This window comes from Onychomys torridus, chromosome 4 (assembly GCF_903995425.1).
Source record: "Onychomys torridus chromosome 4, mOncTor1.1, whole genome shotgun sequence".
Lineage (NCBI taxonomy): Eukaryota > Metazoa > Chordata > Mammalia > Rodentia > Cricetidae > Onychomys > Onychomys torridus.
This window is the reverse complement of record NC_050446.1, coordinates 82607349-82614652: the sequence shown is the minus strand read 5'-3', so window position 1 is coordinate 82614652 and position 7304 is coordinate 82607349. Positions and strand designations below refer to the sequence as shown.

Below are 7304 nucleotides of genomic sequence, written 5' to 3'. Positions count from 1 at the left end.
CAGGAGTTCTTCACGGTGAAACTTTTAGGGATGTTTATGTATACTATTATATCATCTGCAAATATAAGGATACCTTTACTCCTCCTTTTACAATTTTTATTTCCTTTATTTGCCTTATTGCTTTAGTTAAGGCTTCAAGTACTATATTAAATTGGTATGGAGAGAGTGGACAACTTTGTCTTATTCCTGATTTTAGTAGAATTGCTTTGAGTTTCTCTCCATTTAAGTTGATGCTGGCTAAGTGCTTGTTGTAAACTGCCTTTATGTGCTTATGTACTCCTGATCTCTCTCATGAAAAGGTTTTGGATTTTGTCAAAGGCCTTTTCTACTTCTAATGAGATGATCATGTGTTTTTACCTGTCAGATTCTTCATATATTGGGTTGCTTGTATTGATTTTTGTATATTGTATCATCCCTGCATCTCTGGGATGAAACCTGTTTGAACATGCTGAATGATATTTCCAATGTGCTCTTGGATTCAGTTTCCAAGTATTTTATTATTTTTGCATCTATGTTCATAAGGCAAATAGGTCTGTAATGTTCTCCATTTCTTAGGTATTTGTGTGGTTTATTTATGTAGCAGGGAAACTTTGGCCTCATGTAATGAATTGTGAAATGTTCCTTCCACTTCTGTTTTGTGGAATAATTTGAGGAGTATTGGCTATATCTCTTCTTTGAAAGATTGGTAGAACTCTGTGCTTATACCTTCTGACCCTGGGCATCTTTTGGTTGGGAGAATTCTAATGACTGCTTCTATTTTTACTATGGTATATAGGTGTATTTAAATAGTTTGATATTGATTTAAATTTAGTAAGTGATATCTATGCAGGAAATTATTCATTTATTTTAGATTTTTCCAATTTAGTGGCATACAGGTTTTTAAAACATGACTGTAGCTATAGTTTTTTTGGTCCTGCCTGGCCCACCATGGTCAGGACAAATCTCTCTTACCTGCCAGTCCCACAGCTGCTCAGACCCAACCAAGTAAACACACAGAGACTTATATTACTTATAAACTCTATGGCTATGGCAGGCTTCTTGCTAGCTGTTCTTATATTGTAAATTAACCCATTTCTATAAATCTATACCTTGCCACATGACTCATGATTTACCAGTATCTTACAAGTTGGTACTCATGGTGCCAGCTGGCAGCGTCTCCCAACTCAGCCTTCCTGTTTTCAGAATTCTCTTCTCTGCTTGTCCCGCCTATTCTTTCTGCCTGGCTACTGGCCAATTGGCATTTTATTTTTACAGAACAATATCCACAGCACATGTCCTTATAGTTCTCTGGATTTCCTTGGTGTTGGTTGTTATATCTCCCTTTTTGTCTCTACTTTTGTTAATTTAGATATTCTTCCTCTGACTTTTAATTTGGATAAGGATTTGTAGTTCTTATTGAATTTCTCAAAGAACCAATTTTTTAAATTATTATTCTTTGTATTGTTCTCTTTGTTTCTATCTTATGGATTTCAGCCCCAATTTTGATCATTTCTTGACATCTACTCTTTTGGGTATGATTTCTTCTTTGTGTTCTAAAGCTATCAGGTGTGTTATTAAGTTGCTAGAATGAGATCTCTCCAGATTTTTTATGTAGGCACTTAGTGCTATGAACTTGCCTCTTAGAATTGCTTTCATGTGTCTCATAATTTTTCATATTTGTGTATTCATTTTCATTCAGTTTTAGAAAATATTTAATTTCTTTCTCATTGTTATCTTGACCAATTTGTCCTTCAGTGGACATGAGTTTTCAGTTCAGTTTTCATGAGTTTGTAAGCTTTCTGTTGTTGTTAATGTCCAGCTTTAATCCATGGTGGTCTGATAGGATTCAGGGAGTTATTTCAATTTTCTTGTATCTGTTGAGAATTGCTTTGTACCCAAGTATGTGATCAACTTTGGAAAAAGTTCCATTAGGTGCAGAAAAGAATGTATATCCTTTTTTGTTCTATAATATTTGTTAGGTCCATTTGGTTTGTAATATCTGTTAGCTCTAGCATTCCTCTAGTAATCAATAGTCTTAGTAAGCTGTAATGGACCACAACAATGAATAAGCACAGCAAGATAGTCAGGAAAGTTCAACAATGGTACTTATAATCTGAGAGTAACCAAGTTCTACTTTGCTGGATTTAAGGCCCATTCAATAGTAAAGATTTCATTCCTGACATTAAAAATTTAGCCAACTCCCTCTGATTATTGAGGCAGCAGAACCCAGAGTAGACCTTTCAAACGCCAGTTTCCTAAGCAGTGTACTCTCTAACTGCATTCCACTTATTATATCACAATTAAGAGTCGACCTTACCCCTTATCTAAGAAGCTTCTTCTTGTTGTAGACAGAGGTCATTAATGAGTTCACAACTTGTCAAAAATGCAGAGATAAACTGATTTTCCTATGCTTTCCCCCAGATAATACAATTACTATGAAGGCCCTACATCTTAGACTCTAGTGAACCTCATGAGAGATGGGGCAGAAATGTTGAAAGGGCTTGAGAATCAAGACAACATCTGCAATATTGTATTTTTCATAAACAAACAAAAGAGCAACCAAACAAACAAGAAACTGAAACGAGGTTACCAAGAGAAAGATGGATTTGTGAGGAGTTGGGGAATGAGTCAGGATTGATCAATACCTGTTGTACAAAATTAGGTGGAAAATGATTTTTAAAATAAACATATATAACAGCTTCCAGAGCACATTATATTTGTGTGTATAAATTACATGCAACCAGATTATCAAGGAATAAAGAGGAAGAGTATACAGAAACCTCCAAGTCATTGAGGGCTCTGACTTGGGAGCATGGAGAGTAAAGCCATACTTTGTTGTGACAGGTCCAACATACTGGCCCCATAACTAGTGAATTTCTAATATAATTATCCCAACACTTCCTTTGCAGCATCTGATTGGGTCAAATCCTACAGAATGGGTCAACCTTTACAAAGTAATTTTATAAGAAATGTTACCTGGATCTCTGTTTCTCTCTTTATCATTTTCCAGACTCTTCTGGTGAAAAGAATTGCATAATAGTTTGATTGATATCCTAGTATCAAAATTCAAACAGGAATGATAAAATATTTATCAAAGAAGTGAGATTTTTCTCAAAATTCTCATTTTGACACCTCTCTATACCCTTAAAAATCGCGGACTTTAACCACTCTTTATTGATTCAATATTTAGCCACTTATTGTTCATTCCAGAAAATGAGCCCAGAAACTTTTACATATGAGCTTATAGTATCCTTACATTTACATTTTAACCCCACAACAGTGATCCTCAATGTTATAAGTCCTAATGTGCAACTGGAAAGAAAGAAGCAAAGAACAAGCGAGCTTCTCACAGCACTTGCCACATATCACACTGGCATCCTTATTTATTCCTGCCAAGTATTACAGATTCATGGCCGTTTGCACTTGACCTTGAAGAGTTTTATAAAAATTTCCTCTTCTATGTTCTTAAAGTGAAATGAAATAAATCAACATCAGTCATTTGATGACATGATCACAATGTCTTCTATTCAAATTGGGGAAAGACATGGAAAACTAAAACAAAATCATGTTACCTTGGTGATTTTTAATTTAGCTCACATCTATACACATATAAACTCATCTTCTTGTCAGATCCTAGAGTTATTTATTGTGAATTCTCCATATTACCAATGAAATTTAATTATACCCTAAAGAAATACTAGAAGTAAAATTGCCAAATAATAATAATGAGAAAAATACCTTAGGAATAGCATTCTATGTAGGAAGATAAAATGGAAATATATTTGGTAAATCCTTCATATTTAGGCTACAAAAAGAAAGGCTAATCTTGTCAAACAATAAGGATATCATTCTAGTGTTATATTTGTGAGTATACATTAGATTACCCATGCATAGTTTCTTATATCTTAACTAAGATGGTATATTTAGTTGGTTGTAGGGTGTTTCTTTTGCTGAGCAGAACATAATGCAGATAGCCTACCTGAATTTCTTGACACATAAAGAATTGGAAAGATGGTCTATGTATGATATATGAAGTTACATTAAGTGAGGTCATATGGACTGGCCTTAGTCCCTATGGTTGTATATAGAAATATAGACTTCAAAGAGGTGTCCCAAGTTCAATTTAGACCATGAGTTATGTACAAAAAAAAAAAAACTTAACTAGAACAAGAAAGCATATACCTCCATGACAGGCAAACAAACAGACAAAACAACTGGCATTTTGAGTCCAGAACACCAGTCAGTGCTTGAGTGTGTACTGCTCTTGCATAGAGCCCAAGTTTGGTCCCTAGGACTCTTTTCACCTGTCCCTCCAGTTCCTGAAGGTAAGACTCTTGTGTTCTGGCCTCCAGAGTCACCTGCATTCACATGCACAAACCCACTTATGAATACGGATATATACACACATGAGTAAAAATGGAATGTTAAAATAGCATATAAATATTAACTTTTAGTTTTTCATTCAACTTATAAAGAAATATTAGACCAATAAAATAAAGCAGCAATGCATATTTTGCTTCTGTGTAACATGTTTTTTAATTCACTATAGCACAGGAAAAAGGTGCCAACATTCTTAGTCATTACATTTTAGCATAACTGTAGATGTATTTGCATACATATTTAAGTTACATCTACCTGGAGATGTTTTGTCTGCTTTTATAGGTTATTCAATAATTTTCAATTATTCTTTTATCTTAAGCATTGTCATTATGAGCTTGTTTATGTGTAAAATTTACCTGACAAGACTGGAATCGGAGAACATTGCTCAAATGTTCTAGGTTATAGCAAGGTTTTGAACATCCTCCACAGTATTTTTTCCACATGGCTGCTCTAATTTGTGTTCCCATCAACAATGCTCATGAGCTCCCTCTTCTGGAGTGCAGGAGATGGCTCATTCAAAACTGAGTTCTAACCTCTGCCTCCTGTAGCCCTAGATTTAGATGTTTCATTACAGTTGTGAAATTCTCCTCATGCTGGTTCACCTGAAACAGTACACTATTTTCAGGGATCCCAGTCTTGGGCCACCAGTGATCAAACCTGACAGAGTTTCTATACATCTACAGATAGGTATGCCAGGCAGACTAGGCCAATTTCATTGATTATAGCCTTTAAGGAAGTAAACATCTCTGAATCCAAAATATTTTAATTATCTTTATTACTACTTTTTGTGTAATTTTAGTAATGATATGATTGAGATATATAATTTTGAAACTTCTCACTACACTATGAACCTATATTGTTATCTAACATTAGTTATGACAATTATCTGCCATCAAAAACTTTTTATAGAAACTGCTCATCTGACTTACAATAATGTTTTTTTTTTTTTTTTTTGGACAGCTTGTAGGATCTTTATTTTCCTTCCACCTTTTTCCTTTGCTCAGGTGTCTGCAGAGGAGCTCAGGACCACTCGGTGGTGGCGCCAACCCACTCGGTGGTCTGTGCTGTGGGAGCTGCTGACCAGTCCTCAGTGGCTGGCTGGGCACTGCTGAATGGGCACAGAGGGCACCTGCACACCGTGGGACCAGTCTGCCACCTCTGGCTGAGCAGCAGTGAACTCAGGAGCTTGTGCGGTCCATTCGCCCTGGAAGTCCTCCTTGGTCACAGCCTTCTCAGCAGCGGCCTGTTCCTCCTTCTCAGTCTCCTCTGGGTCTCTGTAGAACTAAAGATCAGGCATAACTTCCCATGGGTGCTCATAGGAGATAGTGCCACGCATGCAGAGTACTTTCTGGGCCAGCATCCACCACATCAGACCCATTGAGTGAGCTCCCTTGTTGTTGCACGGGATGGCAATGTCCACGTAGCACAGAGGAGAGTCTGTGTTACACAGCGCAATGGTGGGCAGGTTGAAATAAGACGCCTCTGTGAGGGGCTGGTGGTCAGCTCTGGGATCAGTCACCACTAGAAGCTGCGGCTCCCTGAAGGCTGCTTGGATCTGGTTAGTGAAGGTCCCAGGGGTGAAGCGGCCAGCAATTGGAGTGGCTCCAGTGGCAGCAGCAAACTTCAGCACAGCTTGCTGCCCCGTGTTCCTGGAGGAGATGACGCTGACATCAGCAGGGTTCTCAATGGCAACAATAGCACAGGCTGCAAGCAACATCTTCTCCCGGGTCCTCTTCAGATTTATGATGTAGATACCATCATTTTCCTTTTGTAGACGTACTGCTCCATCTGAAAGCCAAGGTTGGTGCCACCTAAGTGGGTTCCTGCAGCAAGGAATTTAGGACATCCTCCTCCTTCATCTGCAGGACATCAAGGGCTCTGGACATTGTGTAAGTTTCCCTTTAAGTTACTACGGGAATCAAGAACAACGCCGTATGGACCCGTCCCAGAGTAGCACGGAAAGCACAATAATGCTTTATAATTTTAATGATTATTTTTAAGTTACAATTTTTTCGTAATTTGTAACTAATCATATTTATACCATAATTATTGTTCTTATGGTGACTTCAGATCTGATCCTGCTGTCAATCACCCTGTGATGGAATGCAAACTTGTCTTATGCGAAGCAGTTCAATTATGAACCAATTCTTGCAGTGTGGAGAGACAAAAGTGAATTATCACTAATAATGACAAATACAGCAGTCACCATTTACATTAAGTGCTTAGAAGTGAAGAGGTACCTGTTTGAAAAATGATTATTCTGGACTGTTTTTGTCCACTCCTGTAGTGTATTTGTAGCCTCACCTTCACTTTTTTAAAATAAAATTTTGTTTACTTTACATCCTGCCCACAATTTTCCCTTCCACCTTTCCTTCCAGTCCCTCCCCACACCTTCCTCTGTTCCCACCCACCCCCAATCCACTCTTCCTCCATTTCTGTTGCAGTAAGACTAAGAACCTCCCTCGACCTAGCATGATGAGTAGGGTTCTAAAATCCAGTAAAAGAGTCAGAGACAGCCTCTGTTCCCACTATTAGGAGTCCTACAAAAGGTCCAGGCTACACAACTGTAACTTATATGCAGAGGTACCTAGGTCAGTCCCATGCAAACTCTCTGATTGTTGGTTTAGTTTTTGTGAGCCCCCAACCAAGTTTGCTGATTCTGTGAGTTTTCTTGTGGTGTCCTTGACCCCTCTGGATCCTGCAGTCTTTTCTCCCCCTCTTCTGCAGGATAGCCTTAATTCTGCCTAATGTTTGGCTCTGGGTCTGCATTTGTTTCCATTAGGTGCTGGATGAAGCCTCTCTGATGACAATTTGGCTAGGCAACAATCCAGTCACAAGAGATGGCCAGTTCAGGCTATGTATCTCCTATTGCTAAGAGTCTTAGCTGGGTCATCCTTGTAGATTCTTGGGAGATTCCCATGCACCAGGCTTTTATGTGATCCTAA

The 7304-nt window shown here is 38.0% G+C and overlaps 1 pseudogene; it reads right to left on the bottom strand.

The window, feature by feature from the left end:
• Nucleotides 1-5359: 5359 nt before the first annotated feature.
• Nucleotides 5360-6282, bottom strand: LOC118582788 (annotated as a pseudogene).
• Nucleotides 6283-7304: the final 1022 nt, after the last annotated feature.